The sequence below is a fragment of the Myodes glareolus genome, chromosome 19 (genome assembly GCF_982192425.1).
Source record: "Myodes glareolus chromosome 19, mMyoGla1.1, whole genome shotgun sequence".
Classification (NCBI taxonomy): domain Eukaryota; kingdom Metazoa; phylum Chordata; class Mammalia; order Rodentia; family Cricetidae; genus Myodes; species Myodes glareolus.
In genome coordinates this window covers 60,357,250-60,384,684 of record NC_142044.1, presented here as the reverse complement: position 1 = coordinate 60,384,684, position 27,435 = coordinate 60,357,250, and positions in this window count along the sequence as shown.

Below are 27,435 nucleotides of genomic sequence, written 5' to 3'. Positions count from 1 at the left end.
AATTGTCTTCAGATGCCCTAAAAGCGTTCATGGGGGAAAAAGAGGGACAAATCCTTTAAGAATGAGAGTTAGCAGGTCAAACCTATAGGGACCAATGTGCGGTTGTTAGGATTTTGTTCAATAGACTTTTCATATTGCCTGGTGCTCCCAGTAGAGAACAAAGTTGAACAATCCAGTGGCTGGAATGCTCTTCTAGTCAGCGGATCTCGGACTATTTTCCCCACTTGTCAGGCTTAAATCTGTCCCACAGAGATGGTCACACATTTAGATACTGAGCTCTGTCAAGAGGGCCTCTCATGTCAACCACAAAGCCACACAGGAGCCTTTTGCATGGATTTTCTGTTGTCAAATAACAAAGGGCAAAGAGAGTCTCCTAAATATGTCACCATACGCACTGGTCAGGGTGGCTGCAAGGAGCCCAGATTTAAGCCGTAGGAACTTTTTATGTCGGGATCTAGGGAGAAGCAGGGATTGAACCACATGTGCAAGCCTCATGGCTGCAGCAATGGAATAAACCCACCAGTGTTCAGTGGCGCATGCAACCACATTATTTGAACATTTCCCTAGTCCCAGGACTCGGTGCTATATCCTTCCACGGGCATCTAGTTTTTCTTTTCCCTTGCAACTAATGGATTCTCTCTACATCATGGCTGCTAATTTCCTTAGAGCCAGGGAGATTTCCGCTCAAGCAGGGAGAAAACTCGCAAGAATGCACAGTAATTCAGAACCTGCTGTCAGGAGTGACAGCATCACACAGCTCACGGGGAGCCATCTTGGTAGAATGTGGATATGGCTTGCACAAGCCTGCGGGTATGAGCAGGTGGGGACTATTAGCACTGACTCAGAGGCAAGCTGCCACACCTTCTCTGGAAGCAAAGGGTATGTTCTACTCAGTAAGAGGTCATCCGACAACCATTGCCACCTTTTAATGCTTGTTCCTGTACCACAGGGGAAGGCAAGCCTTTGAACTACATTTCTTGGGCTGCTTTGTTCTCGGTTTCTCTCTGTTTTTGTGATTAAAACACTGACCAAAGCCATCTGAGGGAAGAAAGAGGTTGTCCAATCTTCCAGGTTAGAATCCATTGTTAAAGGAAGCCAGGGCAGGAGCTCAAGCAGACACCTAGAGGCAGGTACTGAAACAGACTGTGGAGGAGAGCTGCTTACTGCTTGCTCCCAGGGCTTGCTCAGCCTGCTTTCTTATGCAGCCCAGACCTCCCTGCTCAGGGATAGCTCCGCCCACAGTGGGCATTAGTTAGCAATTAAGAAAATGCCTCACAGGTGTGCCCACGGGCCAATCTGATGGAGGCAGCCTCTTCTCAAGCGTGTCATGCTGATAACTGAAGCTGACTCTCACAGCATGCTGTAGATTTGGCTAAGAGATGCTATTTGGGAGGCAGAGAGAGTGGAGGCCATTCACTCTGGCATCAGGGGTGGGTGACAGTCATAAATGGCTTCAGAAGACTGAAGGTGTCCCCAAGACTGCCCATCCCACTGTAGTCTCTCACTTGAGACTGGAGCAGCGTGACTCCAGGGTTGGGTTTTGTGACCTCTGACCTCTGACCAGCTGTTTCCGGAACTCCAGAACTCAGCCTGGGGACGTGGGACCCAAACACCTGACTTATTTTTTAATTCTTCTAGAAGTTTCATAAGTGCATAGCTCCCTGCAGTAAGGTTTCTTTGTTTCTGCCAGAGAGATGAACTGGGGTGCTGATGGCAGGATGGATGGGGTGAGGGCCAGGCTGATGCAGGACAGCTCCCTACTGCAGCCGCATCTGGCCGTCTGATAGGTGCACAAGTTCCCACAAGTTGGACCATTTACCAAGCATTGTCAGTAGCATGTACAAGGCCCTGCAGATGGAACCAGCTTGTCCACCAATGGTTGGGAAACTGGACAAGGTGTGGGCAAGGTAGCATTCTGTGGTGGTTTGAATGAGAATGGCCTCCGTAGGCTCCTTGATTTGAAGGCTTGTTCAGCAGGAAGTGGCACTGTTTGAAAGGGTTAGGAAGAGTGGCCTTGTTGGAGGAAGGGTGTCACTATGGGTAGACTTTAGGGTTCAGAAGCCGAGGCCAAGTGTTACTTTCTTTTCCTTCTCCAGTACTGTGTCTCCTGCCTGTCGCCATGTTCCCCACCACGCCGGTAATGGACTAAACCTCTGACACTGTAAGCAAGACCCAAGTTTTTATGAGTTGTTGTGGTCACTATGTCTCTTCATAGCAACAGAACAATGACCAACACAAGCTTCATCTGTTGATTCAGAAGACTGATCACCTCATAATGCAAGCAGGACCCACACATTCCCCAAATTTGAGAGCCACTCAAACCACATTGGTGCAAATGTGACACAGGCTGTCCCATAGCCAAACAGTCAGGGAACCTTTCAAAGCTGACAGTGACCCTGAAGATAGAGGAAAGGCTGGTGGTCTACCCAAGACTGCACAGCTAGTCAACTAAATCCTCCCACCCCCATTACAGAACATTCTTTTATCCTGAAGCCATGGCAGTGCAGAGGGGACTTGAATGAAAAGAGGGAGAATATCTTACCTTGCTGAGCCTCAGTTACTGGGTTGATGAAAAGAAGCAAGGGAAGACTACTTTTCCCTTAGTTTCTCAGATTTATGTTTTAACAGGACACATGGAAGCAAGCGAGGCAACCGAAAGCACTCAGACTGTCCACCGGCTGCATTTTATAGCACAGCTATGAAGTGCCAACCAAAGAAGGTTTCAGGCTCTGATGGGAGGCACCAGAAGCTCTTTCTTCAATTTCAATATCCCCGGGGGTTCTGTGAATCAATCTGGGGCTGTGTATGAAGCTGTGTTTATGTGGGAATGAGAGTGTATAGTTTTCAGTGTATCCGCTAGAGAATCCACAACCCCCAACATTCAAGAAACTCTGCCATTGGATTTCGCATCCCTCCAACACTGGCTTAGTTCATTTATTATTAGTGGACATTTACTGAATCTACTGAACAATGGCAGAAGCAGCTAAAGTTCAGCATGTCTGAAATCTGGGCGGGATCTGCCATGCAAACCTATTTCTCTGTTGTTTGCTGGGTGGGGATTTGCTTTGTCATTCAGCTGGTCTCAAATTTGGGAGCTTGGCCCCTGTTCTGCCCCAGGTTCCCAGGTCTATTCAACTGATAAACCCTGAGACTTCCACCTCCTATCTGATCACATCCAATACATGGTTTCCTCGCTGCTGCAATGTCCCTAGTGTCTTGGTGGCCATTGCCTTTTGACGGCTCTCACCGACTGGGGGAGAGGGGATCCACTCTGTAGCCCTGGTGGTGTTTTGGCAAAGAATGTCCAAGCCTAGCGTAGACAACAACCTTCTCTTGCATAAACTGTAAACCTTGGCTGGTTTTCAGATCCTAGAGCATCTTTTCAAGGCTAAGAAGTAAAAAGTCCGTGTTCTGTCCAGACAGGAGCAGTTGCTGCGGCAGCAACACCCCGGGAGGCCCAGTGGCCTCCATCGTGTTCCTTAGCTCTGTGAGGTCTCTATGCAGCAGTTCCTTCCAAGATGCTCCTTACCCCTAAATCCCCATTTTTACCCCTTGATTTCTCTCTTTTGTAGTGTATGGTGTAGTCAGATCTTTTTGTTGGGATCACCAGCTCCTCAGTAATGACATGGAGACTTTTTATTAATGATGAAAGATTGGCTGATAGCTTAGGCTTCTTACTAACTTGCCCTTACAACTTAAATTAACCTATTTTTATCAATCTACTTTTTGTCTTGTAGTTTTATTACCTTTACTCTGTATTGTCCATGCTACTTCCTCTCTGGCTGGCACCCCTGCCCCCCTTTTTCTTCCTAGTGTTCTCTGTGCCTGAAAAGCCTGCCTAGCTATTGGCCATTCAGTTTTTTATTAAACCAATCAGAACGATACATCTTCACCGTGTACAAAAAGATTATTCCACAACAGTATGGTTTATCCCTCAGGTTACCTTCTCAAGAAGGCTTCCCAGGCTCACTCCCAGCGCAGGTGCAATCCTCGGATTTGCTTCCAGCAATGTATCATGTGGTGAGCTGACATCTAAAGCTCTCATTACTATGTCCCCTGAGCCTTGAATGATGTGCATCTCAGGATAAGGACTTACCAATTTTTAAAAAAAATGGACAAGGACTAAGTGAATTGGAAGACAGACAAGACCGCATGATGTCATGAGGGCAGTGTTGGTAGTAACTTAAATTCTGTAACTATGAACTCTGAATGAACTTCTAATTTTGAAGTCCTTTTCCATGATCAGAAAACCAAGGTTCTGCATTGATGTAACAGAGTCACATCTATTCCCACTGGTAAACATGTCGAGCCTACTTGGGGCTCTTGAGTCGTCTCGAGTCTAGCCTGCAAACTTCTCAGAAAAGTGCGTTCTGTGGTAAGCGTGTGTGGGTGCTGTTTGCTCTTTTTGGTGGTACTGCAGGTGGAACTCAGAGCCTCCCGTGGGCAAGGGAAGCACTCCGCAGCTACACTTGTACATCAAGTTCTCACCTCTGAGCTGGGCGGTTCTGCAGAGTACTGCTGCTCCCTGCTTGTCAGGAAAGCCTGGGGTGCGAGGTGCGTGGGGGTGGGGGGTGGGGCGTCTGTGAATGGGTCCAGCTAAATAGGGTGATTCGACGACTCATGCCTCATGCTTTCTTTTCCTGACTGTCTGCAAACCTTTCCGTGATGTCAGAAGTACACTAGGCTTAATATACCTGGGTCCCACAAAATAGTTAGAAAGTGGCAACATTTTGTTTATGCTTTTCACGGTGGAGGATTTTAAGCACATATTAAAGCAGTTCCCTGATGCAGGCATCCACATCACCACGACCAAGTGGAGAAAGTATTTGGGTCCCTCTGTTTTCTTCTCTACTTCTTTCTTTCTGGATTATTTTAAAGTGAGTTCCAGACTTCATGTTACATGAGCAGGAAACATCTGAAAGTATTAGACCCTTGTCAGAGCATCATTTAACAATGGCCTCAGATGGCACAAATTTTCCAGTTTTCACGGTGTTTGCTCCTGTCTGTCTTGAGTGGTTTGCTAGAACCATGACACTCTCCCAAGCTTTGCAATCTCTACATCCCCTCTACATTCTCTTCTTGTTTTTCTCTTTAAAAGTTTTGTTTTGTTTTTGTTAGTTTTTCTTTGTTTTGAGACAGGATGTGGCTGTGTAGCCCAGGCTGGGACTCTTCTGCCTCAGCCCTCCAAGAGCTGGGATCACTACTACACCTTCCTTCTTTCTACCTTCTTCCTTCCTATACATTTTCTGAAGAAAAAAAATTATTATTGTAGCTTTTTTTCTCTCATACATGCATTTGAATAAAAGATGGGGATGGAAGAGGAATAGCAATTATAGTGATTGAGGAAGGAAGGGCTTGGAGGGATGGGAAATAAAGGCAGGCTGGATAGCAGCTACTAGAACACAGCAAGCAAAGGAGTACCTTCCCAGGTTCCACAGCACAGACATGACTGTCACTTGCGGTATGCTATTACACGTTGAATGAAGATCTAGAAAACAGGGGTTTGCAGAACCAGGTGACAGGAAATACTGATACAGGAGAAATGCTAGTCACCAAGACTGACCAGCACACTACACATGTGCTAAAATTCCACACTTTACCCCACTAACACATGATTATTGCATGTCAAAGAGATTTTAAAAACTAATTTCCGACTAATGCAAAACTGTTCCTTAAATGATACTTACAAAGGCAGAAATGAAGGTCAATCAAATGTTCGATATTTATTTTAATTTAATATTGCTTTTAAAAAAAACTTTTTTAAAAAATAGCTCACATAGTAGTCTGTACTTCTTGAGTTGGAAGAGATGGGATGGTGGGGGTGCAGTTCCTCAGCCTCCTTGTTCCCTATGACCAGAACAAGATACCTTTGTGCAGCAGTCACGAGATGTCTGGCAGCTGAAGACAGCCAGAGTCCACTGTCTCTGCTCCCATCTCCCATCTCCCTACTGTCTTCCTTGCTACCCTGACTGTCCCATTCAGCAACTAGCATGCAGGCACCCCTGGATATGGGTACTGTTGTGGTTTGCTTAAGGCTGGGGCTGCTGATGCTTATGCACTGATGACCCAAGATGGGGAAGCCACAGCTGTGTGGTCTGAGACTCACGCTATCAGATTCGGATCCCTGAAAGCTAGTCACTGTTAGGGCCACCTGTGATGACACTTCTAGCCTAATTTGACGTCCTACTAAATTGGATCACTTCAGAAAACATGTAGGAGATTCTTTTCTGGGTCCCCTCGCCTTCTCCCCTGCTCTGAGGGACTCACAATATTTTTCTTTGAGGCAGGCAACACTCCATTCATTGTGAGCCTCTAACAGGAATTCTTGGCAAACCATTTGCCTTAGTTACTTTTCCATTGCTGTGATATGACACCATGACTAAGACAAGTTATAAAAGAGAGAGTTTATTTGGGGTTCACAGCTTCAGAGGGTCAGAGTCCCGTGACTGTCATGGCAGGGAGCATGGCAGCAGGCGGGCAGGCATGGCACTGGCGCAGTAGCTGAGGAATGGTATCTGGAGACACAATCATGAAGCAGAGGCTGAGGAGAGAGTTAGCTTAAAATGGAGAGTCTTTTGAAACCTCAAAGCTCACCCCCAGTGGCACACCTCCTCCACTAAGACCACACCTCCTAATCCTTTCCAAACAGTTCCACCAACTGGAGGCCACACCTTCAAACACGTAAGCCTATGGGCTATTCTCATTCAAACTACCACACCATTGAACGAGGCTATATGTGTTGATGGATGGCTGATGGAGACATGTATAGTTCAAGGCTCACACCCAGGCTTTGAGACTCCTGGGGCTTTGACTGCAGACCCTTAACAAAGGCATTTCTCTCTTTGCTCCCTCCCCTACCCCTATGTCAGTCAGCTCCTGTCTCTAGCTTGCCTAAGATCCCATTATTGGAAATTTTCAAGACAGTCTTTGATAAAATCTCTCAATATTAAAAAAGTTGAGAGCCTAGTTCTTCTTGACGCTGTTGTCATTTTTAATCTTTTTCACGGTCAAGCCACTACTTGGGCTTGCCCTTCTGCTCTCTCATGGACTTTGCTCCTTACACTTAAAAAAAAAAACCCACCATATATTGCTTTGAAGCATTAGCTCAGAAAGGTTAGCGTTCCTTATTTTTTTCCCAGAATAGAGAGACCATGTTAGCTAGTCAGCAACTATTACAAACAATGTCAGGTTTGTCCACCACTGTGCTCAGGGCTAAGTGATGAGTGTGACTTTACCAACTGTATGTGTCATTTTTCATTATATGTGAAATACTTAGAGCAATAGCAGGGAAGAATGGAGCCTTCCATTCTGGTTCAAGGTGATGGAGGTCGGGCTCCGAGGTCTGCTCTGCTGTTTTAAGTTATGGCAAGGCTGCAGAATGTGATGGAAGAGAGTTACTCAGCCAGGACAGTCAGGGAGAGCGTGTGGGGGCCTGGGGATATGGCGTGTCTTTCACAGGCACATACTCTGTTTCTGCCATCTTGATGTCGCGTCCTTCAGCCAAGAATTCATCTGTGGGTTGATTTGTTGCCAAGGGTAGCACTTCTCAACAGCACTACCAGTTAGGGACCAAGTGGTTAGCCCATGATCCTTTCTGGGGTCAAGGGAATGGGCACTTGATGAGGCGATGTCCTTGCTCTTTGCCAGTGTGAGACTCAAAGGAGTCAAAGACCAGCCGGTGCAATATAGTGAGACTGTTCATTAAAACCTGTCATGGTTAATCTCGGATGTCAACTTGACTCCATGTGGAATCAGTTAAAACAACTGGGCACACTTGTGAGTGTGCTCCTTTGAGATGGAAAGACCCATCCTAAATCTACGTCACACTGTTTGATGTCAGCCCACAGAAAAGGACATGGAAGAGAAGGATGATGCGGGAGAATTGTCTGTATTTTGTCAATTATATTTTAATAAAATGCTGATTGGCCAGGCAGGCAGTATAGGTGGGAAAGTCAGACAGGAAGTAGAGGTGGAGCAAAGAGACTGGGAGTATTCTGGAAGCAGAAGCTCCCTCCGCCACTCCTGCGCAGACCATCGAAGAGGCAGCATGTAACTTGCCCAGCTGAGAAAGGTACGGAGCCATGTGGCTAATGTAGTTAAGGATAATGGGGTAACATAAGTTATGAGTTAACAAGAAGCCTGACCTAATGGGCCAATCAGTTTATAACTTTATGGAGTCCTGTGTATGATTTCTCTTTGGGATTTGCCAGCTGTGGGGTACAAACCCCCCCTCATACTACAGAAGGAAGCTTTTGCCTTTTGCCTGCTTGTCCTCACTCTCACGGGCAAGTTCATCCACCCTTCTGCTGAGGCATTCCTGGAATTGGAACCTAGTTTTTCAGTATTCTGACATAGACTGAAGGCCAACAGCTCTCTAGGAATCCTTTGAGACATCTGGTCTCATAGACTGAATGATTATTAGATTTTTAAAATTTATTTTATTTTATGTGTATGGGTGTTTTCCCTGCATGTATATCTGTGAACCATGGGCATGTCTAGTGCCTGCGGAGGACAGAAGAAGGCATCAGATCTCTATGAACTGGAATTATAGATGGTTGTGAGCTACCATGTGGGTGCTAGGAATTGAACCTGGGTCCTCTGGAAGAGTAACAAGTGCTTTTAACTGCTGAGTCATCTCTCCAGCATTCAACTACCAGATTCTTAGCCTTTCTGGCAGGAGACATCCACTACTGAACTATCTGGACCATAGCCTATCAGCTACTGTAATCCATTTACTGCACACACACATATGCATGCACACACGCATGCATACACACACACTCACGCACACACACTCGTACTTATGTATTCATCCCATGAGCTATGCCCCTTTAGAGAACCCTGACTCATACTCATAGCACCCCTTCCCAAAACCTGATCTTTGCTTTGCTATTGCAGAGCCCACTTGCCACCTGAGTTTGAAAGCACTCACATTGACCTTACGCAGCCTCCCTAAACCTTAGCTTTCTTCTATGTAATATCAGAATAACGATTCTGTTTCATGGGGTGGGGTTTACAAGAGTCTGATGAAAGAGTGCATAAAAGAACTTAATGGCGGCAGGTCTGTAGTGCTTCATAAATTTGATCAGATGTTTCTGTGCTACCTAGCAAAGTCAGACATTCTGTTTGGAGTCAACGGTGAAACACAGTAAGGACTTTAGGCTTAATGGGTTTGCGATGCTAGGGAGCTACTTAAAGCTCTTGATCTAGTGATGTCCTAGAAACCCTGGTCCAGGTAGAGGCAGGAGGCAGAGGTGTCAGTCGGGGGCATGTTGAAGGGAATCTCGAGTGTGGTGGGAGGAAGACTACAGGGAGAGGCTAAGCAGTGTCTCTCCCAAGGCACGTCCATGCTTCCATCCTGATGTTGACAGTAGTGGCATGGCGTATTGGTCTGGTTAACCCTGACTCCTTCAGGATCCAGCAGAGGGTAGATGAGATGTGAGCTCTGGGTGGACATCCTCTGAGATGATTCACAGCACCGCGTGAAGTCATGGCAATGCCGGGAAAGTCATGTGGCACAAGAGGCAACTGAAAACGCGGCTTCCTTTGGGTCATGTCCCTTTAAGAGCAGCACTAAAGAACACATGACGCATGTATGCTTGTAACTGCAACCTCAGGTCATTACCAGTTTGAAAGTAAAAGGAAATACTTCAGGGAGTTCAGAGTGGCCGTTCCCAAGTGAGCATTCCTAGAGGTCCAGGGCAGAGAGCCTGAGACGTTATCATAATGCCGCCTCTTGGTCTCCAACAGTTCGGGTCTTTCTGGCCAAAGAGCCGCCCATCATCCTTGGAGAATCCTGGTCCCTATCAGTCCTCCCACCAATCTTTCTGCTGTTAGCTTGGAGACAGAGCAGGAAGGAGAGAAACGCCGCTGAAGGGAGCTTCTGTCTCTTCTATGTCATGGCAGCTGCTCCCTGGGCAGCCATTGTGCATACTGAAGAAATCTTTGTAAGATCAAGGACATTTGTCGTCCGTCCCCCACCATGGGTTGTGTCTGCTTCTGCTTGTCACTGCCTGTATTGAGCTCTGTCCCTTGAAAAACATTCTACTTTGTTTGCAAATTCCAAAAATATCTCTTAACTTTTACTTATTTGTATATTTGTTTTAAATAGGTAGTACAGACACATGGCACAAAATTCAAAGGCTGGTGAGGGCCTGAGGTTAAAACCCTGTATTGCAGTAGCCGAGTGTGTACCAAGTGTGTTCCCCTTGCTTTCATTCCATGCAAGTGGCCATGCGCACATTTTGTTATGTGTCATGGTCTTTGTATTGAAAAATATATCTTGGTAATAGTGCCATATGGAAATATGGCATATGTTCTTTTTTATAGCTGTATCATACGCCATCATAAGTACCAGAATTCACCTAAATATGATACTCAAGTTGTCGCAAATCTTTTGTTTGGGTCGATGCTGCAACGAGTATTTTGAGATGATAAAAGCTTTGTTAAGTTAGGTACACCTTCCTACCGCTAAAACTGATCCAGACAGTTAGCTGGTGGTCTCTGACAACTCTCATAGTACACAGCACAGCAATGACGCCTCTAGAAATGAGTAACCAATGCATCAAAGAACTCAAGATTTAGATAAGTTGTGCACACTAATGAGTGCACAGCGTGCACAGAGTCAAAGACAAAAGAATAAAGCAGCAGTTCTCGTGGGAGTCAGGTGTGCATTGTGGACAGTTTCCAGATGAGCTGGTTATGTAGTACTCATTTTTACCAGATTTCCCCTTTTCAAAAACTAAGACTTTACTCAGAATATTAGCTTTGGAGATAATATAATTTAAGAAGGCAACATTTATTGAGTATTTAACCATATTCACCCACTATAAAGAGCGTGGTTGGGATCTATTTACTAGAGTATTCCCAACTTTTCAGTGGTATAACCACTTGCAGGAATTTGGTCACACTGTGACACTCTGAGACTGTTGAATAAAGTTTACCTTGAATCATGAGTGGAGCTAGCAACTAACTGCCTGGAATTGGCCATAGAGAAGTCCCAATTTGAATAGAGAAGACTGACAGGAAGAAAAGGGCAGGAACCTGAGTTCAGCACTTCCTTCGGTTTGGGACAAATGAAGAGACATATCTCTCGCAGGGTTTCCAGTCACAAGCAAGGTCAGCCGGTTGCTTCTTTGCTTCTCTGATCTAAGAGGTTTTCACCCCCGCATCTGACTTCTGAGTCTCTGTTGGTTAATAGAACAACAGAGACTTAGTTTAAACCTACATATTATGGTTGTGGCAGAGCCAGGGCCACAGGATCAGAAGGCCATGGCCTGGGTGGTCAGTAAGGTGTTGACGGTGGGACTGTGGGGCTGCAGAGGATAATTAAAATATCAGTAGATTCCTGTGTAGCCAGTAAGCCGACAGAAAAATATCAGCAACCATTAACTCCTCAGGAAGGGGTGTGGCCTTATAAGCCCCTCCCCTACTCAAGAGGCCATGTTGATAGGGTCAATCTCGTGTAGGTCTTCGAGCAATGGCCTCATCATGCCATCTAAATTTTACATGAGGAGAGTGGGGCCAAAGGCAGCGAGCGGCGGACAGTGGTTTCACTCTGGGTGGCTGAGTCTGGAATTTCCCTTCTTAGCTATGCTCACTGACGCACAGTGGGTGTTCCCCTTCAAGTGTCTCCCCTTCTTTAACTGGAAAACACCCTGAGAAGGGACTGGATTGTTTCCCTGTTTAAAGACTCGTGGCATGTTGAGCCATCTCCTGGACTGTGGTCCAGGCGTGTGATCCTTCAGCTATCACCAGAGCAGCGCTTCCCTTCCTCCTCGGGTGGCTCTTGCTGTGTCGTGTGCTGGGATTACATTTTGATTCTTATTTTCCTTCTTCACATCCTGAAGCAATGTGAGACCCCAGCTTGAGAATGACTTTGGTGTTTTACAGAAGAAAAGCCTTTCATGGATCACGATGCCAGATCCATTTTCCCCTCCACTTTCTCTCAGAAATGAATTTATTTTTTTACTTGAGCTTTTGGCAGCTTTCTGTGTAGATTGCGATTCAGACCGTGTGGCTGAATTCAGGAGAGGAATCGTGATGACCACAGAAAATCAGAAAGATGGAGGCAAGACGGTTTTAAACAAGATACGGTCTTTAGGTGGAGCCTTCTTGTGGCTGTTCTGTGGGCTGCTTTGAAGTTTCTAGACTTTAGGTTAAGATTTGGTATAGTCTGAGATCAGATTATGGGTGGTTAGTCCCAGTTCAGCCCTGCAGAGGGACTGGCCTCTCACCATTTATGAGCTGTCTCAGCTACCTTCTCAGTGTCTGGAAGACACAATGACTAAAGCAACTAATAGAAGAGGTTATTGGTGCTTACAGTTTTGGGGGTTAGAGTCCATGATCATCACGGCAGGGAATATGGCAGCAGGCAGGAAGGCATGGCTATGGAGCAGTAGCAGTGAGTTCAGATCTCGAGATAACACCCATGAAGTAGAGAGAGCTAGCTTAAAGTGGTGAAAGCCCTTTGAAACACCAAAGCCTGTCCCTAGTGATGCACTCCCCCCAAGGCCACACCTACTCCAACAAGGTTACACCCCTTCCAACAAGTCCACACCAACTCCAACAAGGTTATGCACCCCCTCCAACAAGGCCACACCCTCTCCAACAAGTTCACACCCCCTCCAACAAGGTTACACACCCACTCCAACAAGTCCATACCCACTCCAACATTGTTACACCCACTCCAACAAGGTCACACACCCTCTCCAACAAGGTTCCACACCCTCTCCAACAAGGTTACATACCTTCTCCAACAAGTCCACACCCACTCCAACAAGGTCACACTCTCTCCAACAAGTCCATACCCACTCCAACAAGTCCACACCCACTCCAACAAGGTCACACACCCTTTTCAGCAAGGCCACATCCACTTCAACAAGGCCACACCTCCTCCTTCAAAGCCACACCTCCTAATTCTTCTCAAACAGTTCCACCTACTGGAGACTAAGCATTCAAACATATAAGCCTGTGGGAGCCATTCTTGTTTGAACCACCACTCAAACCCTCCAATCCCAGACAGAATGTGAGCAAGTGCTTCAAACTAAGCAAACTAAACATAGATGAGATGGAGGTTTTGTGCTTAACCTGAAAATACTTGATTCCTCAAGTCCGTGTCTCTGTTCTCTCTCCAAAGAAACATTTATCTTCTTCCTAAAAATTTTATTTGGGGTTGGAGAGATGGCTCTGTGGTTAAGAGCACTGGCTTGTTCTTTCAGATGACCTGAGTTCATTTCCCAGCACCAACACGGTGGCTCACAACCATCTACAACTCTGTTTCCAGAGGATCCAGTGCTCTCTTCTAACTTCTTCAGACACCAGGCACGCTCATGGTGCATAGACATACATGTGAACAAAGTACTCATATACACAATATAAAACAAATTGAAAGACCCCTGCCTGTCTGCCCTTGCAGATACCCCCGCCTGCCTTGGGGAATTTCCATTGCGACTATAGTCCAAACCAGGTCAAGCTGTTCCCAGGCCAACATAATCACCCTGAGGCCAGATGGGCCCCTGATGATGAGAAAAACAGGATATCTGAGAAAAACAGGATATCTGTGGTCAGATATCTGAGAAAAACAGGATATCTGTGGTCAGACACCTGGAGGTCAACCTTTGGCCAACAGGAAGACAAAAGGGAACAGGAAGCCCAGAGTGTGCTGAAATGAGCCTTAACTGATTTCCATGTATCCAAGATGAACAAACAACCCTGTCCCTGACCTGACCCCATCATCTTATCTGAAATAACCACTGAGAACCCTGTAACCATGCATCCGCTTCTGTAAGCCCACTTCTTGCTTCCCCAACCCTATATAATCAGCCCCGAACTTAGCCCAGGACGCTCAGTCACCCGAAGGCTGTAGGGACCGCGGGTGCCCGTGTGAACAATAAAAAGTGCCTCTTGTTTTTTCATCCAGTGGTCTGGACTCTGTTCTTGGGCACGGAGGGCACCAGAGAGAGGACACCCAATTCGGGGGTCTTTCATAATGAATGAAAAAGACTCGGAAAGTTATTCTCTCTCCCCCTTTCCTTTTCTCTCATATGTGCATTCACATCTTTATAGCTGCACTAAGGGGTAACTCCCCTTCAAGCTGGAGTTACAGGCGTTTATGAACCACCTGATGTGGGTGCAGGTTTCTAATCCCTGATCCCTGGATGGAGCAGTAAGCACATTTATCCACTCCGCTTTCTGTAGGGTGTGCCCCTTTCTGCTGTTTTCCCTGGGATCACTCTTTTCAATTCTCTGGTTTCTGGATCTCTTTTTACCTTCTTCTTTGCAGACAATCTCATTCTGTCCTCAGAAAGCTCCTCCTAATCCTGCCTGTTCCTCAGTTGTATGTTTCCTCACTTTGACTTTCTCAGCACAGAATAAACAGCCAGGCTTATCAACAGCACATTCAGGATTCTTCCTCAGCTGCCCCAAGCGATGCTTGCTGGTTATGCCTTCATCCCTTTGCCTATCTGCCTCTTCAACCACCAGTGCACTCTGGTTCCCCGCTGTGGAGTCACTCAGTTCTCAAGGTTGGAATAGGTGTCTCCTTTCTCAATTTCCAGCCAGTGGGCATATTCTAGACCCTGGCTATGGTGACTCGTTCAGGATAAAACTTGTATAATTCAAATGATTGAAAAAGACACCTGATATCAACCTCTTATTTTGTGCGCACCTGTGCACACACATACTAAAAAATACATGCAAAATACAGACATGAACACACACATGCTCACCCTCACACAGGAAGCAAAAGCATCAGGTAGCATGGTTTTCATTCAGAGCTCTGTATCTGCTTTCACTGGAAGCGGCTGCCCACCCTGCTGCAGGGACTTCTGCACTCAGCTGATTCTTCTTGGGAACGCCCTCCCAGGCCTGCTCAGATACCTGTCTCTGCACTGATTCCAGATGCAACCAATGTGACAGTCAACATTAACCTTTAAAGAACTCAGCATAACTGATCACAAGGCGACAAGAAGCATTTCCTGGGGCTTCTAGTGACACTAACTTTTTCTGCAGAAAATTCCTAAGGTAACCTTTTGTGTCCCTTACTGGGTCACAATGATGAAAAATATAACCCTATGGCTACTTAGCTTTCTCAGAATCAGAAAGGCATGCAGCACTTGCCTGAGGATGGTATTGACAAGGCAATGGATCAGGGAAAGGGAAGAAAAGGAGAAGGAGGAAAGCACCTGGGACCCCTCCACCCCTGCCCAAGGACTGCAGGCTTCCTTTATGGTCGAAGTCTATTGATCTCTCTGTTGCTTACAGCATAGTGACCTCAACAATAGCATGTCTCTACTTCCTCAGTGTTGGAGCAAGAGCTGAAGAGCCAACACCCATCTCTCCCCAAATATACTCACAGTCCCAGAGGAGAGATGTGCCTTTCTTTGTTTAATTGAAAGATCTTGCTTCAAAAAAGGCTTTTGTTTAAATTTTAGGGGAAATGTTAGAAAAAGCACACACATTCACATCAAATCATTTTTCAGTGTTGTTAGCTACTATCCATAAATAAACTGGTTTTGTACTATATTATGTAAATTAAGACATTTTTAAGAGTTTGGGGAGAATGGGCAGAGCCAGAGAACTCCCAGGCCATCCCTGACCAAGCAGGGAGACTGAATTGCCGTCTTTCCTGAAATGCCAGTTGAGCAAAATGACAAAACACCAGTTTTCAGGATATAGACCACAAGGCTGTGGAAACACGTGTCCCAAGGTTGTTGTTGGGTCCCTAGAGGACAGGCCTTCGCACCCCCACTTGATCTGTTTTGCACTCTTGCACTTGGTTGAAAACAGGAATAAAAACAGGAACAACCTGTTGTTTTCAGCAATGTTTCTAAGGATGTTTACCCCTAAGCCATTGAGTTATGGTGATGAGCTTCCTGCTTTTGCTGTCTTGGCCTCCCCTGCTGAGGGCTATATATACTGTGTGAGAAAGTGGAATAGAGGCTTGTCTGCAGAACCTGAAGTTGTGTTGCGTGTTAATCCCGACGTCCCTCACTCAGAAGAACGACAGTTGCCATGCTGGCGCGGCACAAGGCAGAAAAACAAATGACGTGGCTCCTAAGGTCGTGGCACTCCTAGAGAGTTTCTGGTTTTAAAATGGGAGAGACCTGATGGTCTCTCTGTGGTGAGGAGACATCCTGGGGTGTAGGAGAAGGTAGCTTGAATTCACTGGGTGGAGCACTGAAGGAGACGGGATTATGAGCCAGAGATCTTTAGCTGAGTTCTCCTGAGAACTTGGTTGAGTATGAACAACCTCTGTGAAAAGCTGGCACAGAGTAGTCTCCAGCTGGGGCTCTTAGGAGACTTTGTTTCAGCGCTAGGGTAAAATGAAGGCTAAATTCTTCTGTTCTCACCTAACAAGCACACCTCAAAACTCAAAAGGCTCAAACTGTTTGCAAATACTTCAGTTCCCCTACCAAGTTCAAGGATTGTCGTAAGAGTATAAAATGTATTTAGTACCTACCACCACCAAATCCACAATGTTTGGCATCCAATTAAAGCTTGCTTGCATACAGGAAGAAAGAAGTAACCCAGGATGAGAGAGACATCATTGTAATAAAGCCAATCCAGACAGATATAGAACTATAAATAAAGCCATCAATATAATAATTATTAATTTCCTTGTGCCAATGACTCTTAAAACAAATTAATATATTAACTGAAAACATAAGCAGCGAAAAAAATTACAGAGTTAGAAACTACAATATCTGAGCCACAAAATGTATGGCATTGGATTAGCATCTTATTAGATACTGCCAAAGGAAAGATTAATGACTTGCAAGTACAGAAATTGTTAATCCCGCTAAACAAGAGGAAAGACTACGACTCACATTTGTTGGTCGTATTAGGAAAGCTTTATTTTCTGTCAGCCAGGTCATTCTCCTTAGTGAAGTTTGTGAAAACAGTATGAAACGCAGGAGAAGGTGGGGTTTATATATCCTTCAACCCCGCAAAACTAGGAGTTTCTTAAGGGGGAGGAGTTTCCAGGGGAAATTTGCTTACATAGGAAGTTGGCTAAGCATTTAAGTTATTTGTCAATACATCATATCAAGGCGGAGGTTAGGGTATAGGGTTAGGATCATGTCAAATTCCAGAAAATGAGATGCTAGAGGAAGAAGATGACAGATCTGGGAAGAAGGAAAAGGAAATCCAATTACGATCTATATCCCCTGAAGGAACACAGAAAATCCAACTGGAAACTGCATGGCTAGGAGTACAGCAATATCTTAGTCAGAGTTTCTATTGCTGTGAAGAGGCATTGAGATCACAGCAACTTTTGTAAAGGAAAACATTTAATTGGGTGACTTATGGTTTCAGAGGTTTAGTCCTTTACCATCATGGTGAACATGGCAGTGTGCAGGCAGACAAGGTGCTAGAGAAGGAGCTGAGAGTTCTACATCTTGATCCACAGGCAGCAGGAAGTGAACTGACACACTGGGCATAGTTTGAGCATATAAGGGACCTCAAAGCCTGCCTACACAGTGACACACTTCCTCCAACAAGGCCACACCTATTTCAACAAAGCCACACTTCCTAATAGTACCACCCTCTATGAGCTCCTGGGGGCCAGTTACATTCAAACTACCACAAATAACTTTATTTATTTATTTATTTACCTACTTGTTTTGAAACAGAATCTTTCCTTGTCCATCTTGAAACTCAGGCTCTATTGGAACCTACTATGTAACCCAGGCTGTTAAATTTACAGTAATACTCCTGCCTAAACTCCCCGTTTCTAGATTCCTGGGTAACAAGTGTGAGCCAACTCTATCTGGTTAATAATCTTTCCTTCTTTTTTCGAAACAGGGTTTCTTTGTAGCTTTGGAACCTGTCCTAGAACTAGCTCTATTAGACCAGGTTCACCTCGAACCCAGAGATCCACCTGCCTCTGTCTCCAGAGTGGTTGGATTAAAGGTGTGTGCTACTACCACCCAGCCAATAATCTATTCTTATTAGTTGAATTTCATTAACATTAACTAATGAGAGCTTTTTGAGGGCCAGTCTCAATACTCTCTCAGGGTTCAGATAGAACTCAATAGGTAGCAGAAGGCTCAAGGGTCTGAGAGTGAGGAATGAATGAATCTCTCACTCTGTACTTCTTCCTGAAGTTTCTTTATTGTTCTGTTTCTATTGTAACTCTCCTATCCTACTTCTATTTCCCCCTAGCTTCTCTCTCAAGTCTCAAAATTCTCTTTTTGCCAGGATCCTTGAAGCAATAAAGAAAATATAGGAGTTATTTCTCATTGGTCAAAAGCACATTCCTAGGGCAAGTGACAGCAACCCGAGCCATTGCCATGGCAACACAAGGTTCCAAGGTTACAGTACTAAGACCATGCCAGAGGCTGAGGGTACAGAGCCCAGTGAGATAAGCTATGAGACATAGTCTTTTTTTTTTTAACAGGCTAGTAAGCAAAAAAATTGGCATGCTTTTCTTAGGGTACTTTATGTAGCAACCTTGTTTGAACTTCTGGGTCTCTGACCTTGTGCAGAGCTGTATAGTTTTATACTTATGATCTATTTACAGAAAACCTTTAGTCTAGTTTGAACTTGCTCTGATGTGAAAGTGATCTAATTGTGGGCAGTTTGTGTTAATCTAAGGTTGCTATTTTTTTTTATGTTAGTCTGAGTAAAAAGGAACAAAGCAAGATTTTAAGTATCTACAGTCCTAATGGGACAAATAGATCTAATTATGAAGCATGTCCTAATATATATTCTATATGTCAAAATTATATAATCAAATGAAAAGTCATCTTCCTGACTACCCACAGATATATGTACCCATAAAATTGAGATGATGAAATTACATATATACATCACATGATATTAGGCACTACAGTGCAGGTATTGAGGAGACAATAAGATGCTTTAGCAAAAGTGAGCAACAGTTGTCAGAGTTAATGGTCCTGCAGACCTTGCCAAGACAGGATTAGCCTCCATCAGAGTCATTCCTCTGGTGGGTTGGCATCTGAACACTAATTGTCACCTGCTATGACTCTCTTGACCCCTGACAGTTAACTTTTGAAATAAAATTAATACCTATATATTGTAAAGTTTATAATAATATACATGGTAAAAAAAACCAACATAAGATGGGAAGAAGTAGAATAATATGGTCTTAACATTCTTTACATGTGAAATAAAATATTATTATTTTAAGGAAGATAGTATCACATAAAAATATGCAAACCCTAAAGCAGCTACTAAAAATAATCACAATATATTATAGCTACCAAGTCAACAAGTAGATTAAATGTTATCATAAGAATGCTAAATATATAAGCAGTCAGTCAGGAGACTTGAAAATGATCTTGAAGAATAGAAAATAAATTCTCAAGACCAAATGTCTAAGCACAACCTCATCAATAATCACATGTAAATATTCTAAGTCCCACAATTAAGACACTGATTGATTATCAGATTGGTTAAAAAAGCAAGAGCAAACTGTGTGTTCTCTGCAAGAATCAATTTAAATATAAAGACTAACTGAAGCAAAACCTTGTCAGATGAGGGGGAACATGAATAAAGGAATTCCACACTAGCTCCAAATAGGGTATGCTAAGATTTTCCTTGATTAAAAGGGAAACTCATGAATCACAACAAGGAAATAGGAATGGGATCTGACATCCAGGTGTGGTTAATGGGAAGAAGAGTGGCAAGCGGGTGGGACCATGGCTTTTTGGTACCCAAAACCATGTCCCAACCTGGTCCAGCCTCTCAAAGGCTATTAACTGAAGGAGGTTCCCCATCACTTCCCCTTTTGTCTAAATAGGAGAGTTCCAAACCCACACACAACTATATACAATAAGAATAGATATCAAGTATAAAAATTAGAATTGCAACCAGCATAAACAATATTAAGAAAGGAACATATGCTAAATATTTCAATAATCATTCTGTCCTAAGGAGTCTAAGTCTTGTATTAGAGGTGGCTTGCCTAAATCATAAGAGGAAAGTAACTACGACTATCTAATCTTTAACCCTATTGAAGGCTTGAGAAGGGAGATAATATTATTTGAGTAGGCAGGAAGTGCAATCAAGCAGCTTCCAAAATGTGCAGTATATGACAGAGACAACTGGCTACCTGAGCAATCACCCAAAGTCTCATTTGCAGTGTTGAAGCAACTGACTTTGGCTAAGGCTTAGAGTAACTGACAGATCATATTCAGAGGCGGGAATATTTTTCAAAACTGTTTTTACTCTGTCTTGGCAAGGTTTGGCAGTCTTTTTTCTTGTATCCTGCTTGTCCAGTGTGGACATCATGCATTTTGTCAGTGGTCAAGGCACAGGCAGTTCCTTGCCCAAAGATCAGTTTTGCCAAGAAGAAAATCAGCTCCAAGTGGAATGTCTTCAGCACTCAACATTCTCTCTAGAATAGATTGGTGCTGCCAGCAGCAATCGTGTCTCACAACAACAGAACCCTAAGTTATTTAAATGCCATGTTCAATAGTTCTTTGAAGTGTTTGAAGATTACCTATCTATGCAGAATACAATCTCTATATATCTAAAGAACCTGATTAGTCTAACTACAAGTATGACAAAATGAATAACTATCAACCTATAATACTTAATACCTATATAACTTAAAGACTAAGACTTTGTATTAGAATATTAAACAATCTTTAAACAACTGTGCAGCAAATGAGGACAATGACCTCAAAATATATACAATGTATAAGTATCTTGATTAGAGTAGAAATGTATAATGCAATATGATAAATATATCCTAAAATGATATCAATATACAAAATGTCTTAAAACAGAAGTAGAAACATGCATGCATACAATCTGACAAAATAACTTTGCATAGGTATACAAATATTGCAAACAGAAGTAGGAGCATACTCAATATAACAAATAAAATTTGAATTTGTGTCAATATACAAGAATCTATAAATATATACCAATGTAAATTGCCTCTAAATAATAGCTCATAAGTATTCATTTTATTACTCACCATTACTGTTAGTGTGAATAAGCTCATACTAATTCTCTCATTCAATTTTCCCTTTTTTTTCTCAAAGAGATCTCTGAGTCTACATAATTTCCACCCAAACCCCCAACCTTATATCAGTAATAACCTCTAAATTCAAGGTTAATAAAGCATTATGCAATCAATTTCTGGGGGTCTTTTCCATCCCTTGCTGTTTGTTCAGCATATCCTTTATAGTACAATTTGACCTTTCCATAGCTGTCTGACCTGTAGGATTATTTGGTATACCTGTAATATGTTTTATATTATAATAAGCAAAAAAGTATTTCACTTTCTTAGATGCATATGCTGGATCATTGTCTATCTGTATTTGTGCAAGTATACTCATGATGTCCATAACTTTCAATAAATGTGTGATTACTGAATCAGCCTTTTCTGAGCTCAGGGCAGTTGCCCATTGAAAACCTGAATACATGTCTATGGTGTGGTATACATATTTTAATTTACCAAATTCTGCAAAGTGGAACACATCCATCTGCCAGATTTCATTTCTTTGAGTACCCTTAGGGTTACTCCCTGTAGGCAACAGTGTTTGATTATAGAAAGAGCAAGTAGGACATCTCTTTATAATCTCCTTAGCTTGTTGCCATATAATAAAAAACTTTCCTTAAACCTTTGCTAGTGACACGATGTTTTTTAATAAAATTCAGAGGCCTGCAACACACTTCCAATCAATAATTGATCAATTTCTTCATTACCTTGTGCTAGAGGACCTGACAGACCCTTATGGAATCAGATGTGGGTTATGTATATAGGACAAAGCCTATTCCTGATTATGTCTTGCACCTGGATGAATAATGAGGTCAATTTTTTATCATCTGGTATATATTGAGCAGTTATACCTCTTTCTGCATATTGTGAATCAGTAACTATATTGAGAGGTTCTTTAAAATCCCTTAGTACCATAAGAATAGCATATAATTCTGTCTTCTGTACAGAATTATAAGGGTTTTGTTCCTTCTTACTTAATTTTCTGTTTGTAACCTGCCTTCCCTGATTTATTTGTATCAGTATAGAATGTGCGGGCTCCAGTTTTTGGAGCATCACGTACAATTCGAGGAAGAATCCAAGAAGTTCTCTTTATAAGGTTAAGTCTATTGCTTTTGGGATAATTGCTATTAATTTCTCCCCCCAAATTAGCACAGGCCCTTTGCCAGGGTTTGTTGTCTTTCCGTAACTTTTTTATTTCATCAGCAGTAAAAGACACTATAATATCTGCTGGGTCTATACCTGCTAATTGATGAAGTCTCAATTTACCTTTTATAATTAACTCAGAGACCTTTTCCACATAAGTTTTTAATTTTTTACTTGGTTTATGTGGTATAAAGATCCATTCTAAGATAATATCGTCCCTCTGCATTAAAATTCCTGTAGAAGAAATTATGGAAGGCAATATGGCTAGAATACAATCAAGATTTGGATTCACCCTATCCATATGTGTCTCATGTAATTTCTCCTCAACAATCATCAATTCCTGTTCTGCTTCAGCTGTTAATTCTCTGGGACTATTTAAGTCCTTATCACCATCTAAAGTTTTATTCAGATGAACTATTAGGTCAGGTGTTATCCCAACAGCCAGTTGTAGACTGGAGATGGCTTCAAATAATCTTTCAAAGTCATTAAGAGTTTGCAACCAGTCTCTCCTAATTTGTACCTTTCGTGTTCTAATTTTCTGCAAACTTATTCTTTAACCTAGGTAATTAACAGAATCTCCTCTTTGAATCTTTTCAGGAGCAATTTATAATCCCCATTTAGGCAAAACTTTCTTCTTCAAACATCCTTTCTAAAATATCTGTATTTGAGTCAGATAACAAAATGTCATCCATGTAATGGTAGATTATAGACTTTGGAAATTGCTTATGTATTATTTCCAACGACTGTCTGACAAAGCATTGGCACAGGGTGGGGCTATTGAGCATTACTTGTAGGAGGATGGTCCATTGCTACATCCTAGTAGGCTGAGAATTATTATAAGTAGGCACTGTGAAGGCAAACTTTTCTCTATCCTTTTCTTGTAAAGGTATAGTGAAGAAACAACCCTTGAAATCAATGACTATGAGAGGCCATCCCTTTGGTAACAGAGAAGGCAGAGGAATTCCAGATTGTAGAGGGCCCAACTGTAGAGGGTTGAATAACTTTGTTGATAGCGCTAAGACTTCTCACCACTTTCCATTTTCCAGATTTCTTTTTAACAACAAATACAGGAGAATTCCAAGGGCTGGTTGATTCTTCAATATGGTGAGCATCTGGTTGCTCCTGTACTAGCTGTTTCAAAGCCTGCAGTTCATCTTCTGTTAAAGGCCATTGTTTAACCCATATGGGTTTCTCAGTTATCCATTTTAAAGATAGGGCCACTAGTACCTCTGGAGGTTTGCTAATTGCTTTGTGTTCTTTTACTGCCTGAATGGCTGGTGACCATTGTTTATAATACCTTATAATATCCTTCCTGGAAACATGAGTTTCAGGCACTATGGGAATGTTAATCCGGGTATTCCATTGCTACAGCAGGTCATGACCTAATGGATTCATTGCAATATTAGCTACATATGGCCTTAGCCTTCTTCTCTATTCTTCGGTCCCTATACATTCAACCCATCTTGTACTTTGTTTCACTTGAGATAGGGTTGCAATTTCTAGGAATTGGACATCTGCCTTTTGAAGAGGCCAATTTGGATGCCAAGATTCTGGAGTAATGGCAGTCATGTCTGTACCCATGTCTAGTCCTCCTTTAATTACAATGATATTTATACTCACTCTTAGCCTTGGTCTTTGATCATTTATAGAAATCTCTCAAAATATACACTTTTCTATTTCCTGCTGGAGTCTTTGCTTCATCCTCCATGTATATTCCATTATCCAGACCAAGATTTTTTTTTTACAGTAGGCACTGAATTTTTTTAATTTTCCTGATGAGACATGTTCTTCACAGTTATTGAGAATGACTGGACCACATTTGACATGAGGGACAAGAGGTCCCCCAAGGAGTTTCCTGATGGTATCATGTTGCCTTGACTGTCTTTTGTTGATCCACATTCACTGGTTCAATGTTGGCCTCTGCCACACCTCCTACATATTCCAGAAGGCTGAGACCACCTATTCTTGCCATTCCCGGAGGAGACTTTTTTTTATTGATTTTTATTGAGCTCTACATTTTTCTCTGCTCCCCTCCCTGCCTCTCCCCTCCCCTTCAACCCTCTCCCAAGGTCTCCATGCTCCCAATTTACTCAGGAGATTTTGAGGAAACATTATTTCTAGGAATTCCTTGTCTACAACCCCTTCTCAGATGTCCTATTCTACCATAATTAAAACATTTGTCACTTTGGTGTCTCCTCATACCATTGGAAATCACTACTCCCACCCAAGCTTCAGTACTATAGTCAAATATCTCAATATTCATTGTATGAAAGATCCATTCTTCTATTGGTGCTGATCTGACCTTTAAAGGTCCAAGTATCTTTTTGAATTCTAAGTTGGCATTTTCAAAAGCCAGAGATTCAGAAAGTACACGTCTAGCTTCTGGGTCTGTTATTCCTATTTGTACAGTCTTAGTTAATCTTTGTAAAAAGTCACTAAAGGATTCTCTCTGATGCTGTTTAACCCTGGTATATGATTCAATTCTCTTTCCTTGTCCTGGATCCTATCCCAAGCATTTAAAGCTACTGTTCTACATAGGGACAAGTTGTGTTTGTTATAGAGCGCCTGGTCCTGAGGGTCTGAGTAATAGCCCTCTCCAAAGATTTGATCTTGGGAAGTCTCAAATCTCTTTGCTTTCTCTTTTGTTCTAGAATGTTTGCCTCTTCTCACCAATAGGAGTTTCATAGAAGCTGGGGTCTGCCTTCTAGTACTGCTGAGACTAATTGAAGTCAATTGTGTGGGGTAGCCTTATTGCTTGAAGCTGGCTTTTTTTTTTACCATTTCCTTAACAAATAGTGATTATAGGCCATAATATACTATTGCTTGCTTAATTTCCTTTAGATCGCTCACACCTATAGGTTTTCATTTATATTTTTTGACTACCTTAGGGTATTTGGTGCCAGATGACTTTTCAGAGGCTGTTACCAAATAGGCAGCTAAAACTCTGGGTAAGTCATCCAGGATTCTGGCATGTACTGAGGAGGCTAAATCCTGTCCTTGTACCTTTTCTCCCTGCTCATTAGTTTCAGTGTGCACTGTGGCCTACTTAAATACAGACAAATATGCTTTGTTTAACAAACTAAGAGCAGTTATTAAGGACAAGCAAAGCAATTCCAAGAGTTGGTAGCCAGAATTAAGAAGGAAACCAAAAGCTTTCTGTCAGTTGCAAGCCACAAACTGCATGCCACCTACAGGAGTAATGCCTCGAGGATTGCTGGCTGGAGAAGCAGCAGTGTGTGGGCCACTGCAGGTGGGGAAAGTCAGGTTCCTAAGCAGTGACAGGTGGGCTGCGGGAGGGCAAGAAATGTGCCTGGGTTGGCAAACCAGGAGCATGGTCTTGGTAAGCATGAACTTGTTCCCACATTGGGGCCACCAGATGAAGCAGAACGCATCAGATGAACGGGAATGTGAATAAAAGAATTCCACACTAGCTCTGAATAGGGTATGCTAAGGTTTTCCTTTGTTAAAAGGGAAACTCAGAGATCACAATGAGGAAATAGGAATGGGGTCTGACATCCGGGTGTGGCATATGGGAAGAAGAAGGGCTAGTGGGTGGAGCCATGACTTTCTGGTACCCAAAGCCATGCCCCAACCTGATCCAGCCTCTCAAAGGTCATTGGCTGAAGGAGGTTCCCCATCAGACTAACCACTTAAGAGTGAATGGATGACGTTTAATAGCTTGAGATTCAATTCTGGGCTTTTCAGAGATTTTCTTGTGGAAGACAGGTCACCTCCCCCTGCCCCCAAAATCATGAAGTTATGGCGTACAGTCAATGTTTCAGCCAAAAGGAAATTCCTAGAGGAGAGCACCAGTGTTCCATCAGTCTGGAGTACTGGAGGGGGAAAGAGATGCTGGCATGTAAAAATGAACCAAAATAAGTCAAGAACTTTCTAAGTGGAGATGACAGAAGGAGGAGGAGGAGGAGGAGGAGGAGGAGGAGGAGGAGGAGAAGGAAGAGGAAGAGAGAAAGAAACCCAAGCTTTGCTTTTGTGGTTTAATGGTTAATAGACAATCGATCAAAATGCACCTAGATGGTGAAATTCAAGGCAGACAGTGTTCCTAATCCGGAAGACTTTAAGCTCTGGAACTTTCTGAATGCTGACACCAGTGGAAAATTCCACTCCAGGAAACTCTGTGGGGTTTTTGTTTGTTTCGTTTTGCTGTTTTGTTTGTTTGTTTTGTTGTTGTTTTTTTTTCGAGATAGGGTTTCTCAGCAGCCTTGGAGCCTGTCCTGGAACTCACTCTTGTAGACCAGGCTGTCCTTAAAGTCACAGAGATCCATCTGCCTCTGCCTCCCAAGTACTGGAATAAAAGGTGTGTGCCACGACCAATTGGAAACTTTGTTTATGTACAACATTTTTACAAATAGTGAATTAGACTGCATTCAGATTATATGTGTAATTTGTTTAGATTTGGGGTCCCACCAGCAAGATATTTCATTATATGAGTGAAAATAGTCTAGATTCTGGGGGAACCCCCCCACATTCCATGTAGTTCTGTCTGCAGTAGGAGAACAGACACAGCTTCCCATTGTCAGCATTGAAGAGTTCACTTAGACTTTTGGGGACTCTGACTCAAGCCTCACATGTGTTTGTAGCTCCAATGAAGGCAAGAATTTCAGATTAAGTTTGGCCTGATGGGGCAGAGTTGGAAATTGTATCAAAGATATTTTAATATAGGCTTAAGAATGTGTGTTAGGAGAAAGAGAGGCACTCGGAAGAAAGTAAGGCACTCTGAGAGCATGGGTGTGGGCTTCTCAAAGAGGGGCAGGAGAGCAAAAAATGCCCAACAGTGGGTACAGGTTCCTCAAGGGAGAGTCACCATTGGTTGTCACAGCTTTAAGCTATAGACACCATTTTGGTGGCTCTCAAGTTGCTAAGACACCCCTCTTCTCCTGTTCTGTCTTTTGACAAGCGGATTATTGAGTAGATAAAGAGATGTCTTGGCTAGAATTATAATCTAAAAAGATAAAACCAGAAGCACTGGGGCTGCATGAAGAGTTTCACTCCCATCTTTGTTTGTAAACAGGTCTCTGAGGAGCTTCCAGGAAACATATTTATTTGCAGATGGGAAAAGAAGAAGGCCTCAAGTATTTGTTAACTGTACTGGAATTCTTGCTTTCTACTGCAACTGGAATCCAAGGTGAGGGTCTGCTCTTCTTTCTGGTGTCCCCTGTGAATCAAGGAATTTCAATTTGTCAGTCTTGTGTGTGTTCACACATGTAGGGGGGGGGTGTTGACATCAGATGTTTTCTTTCTTTTTCTGTTGTTTTTTATCCATCCCCCCCACCTTGAGACCGGCTTTCTCATAG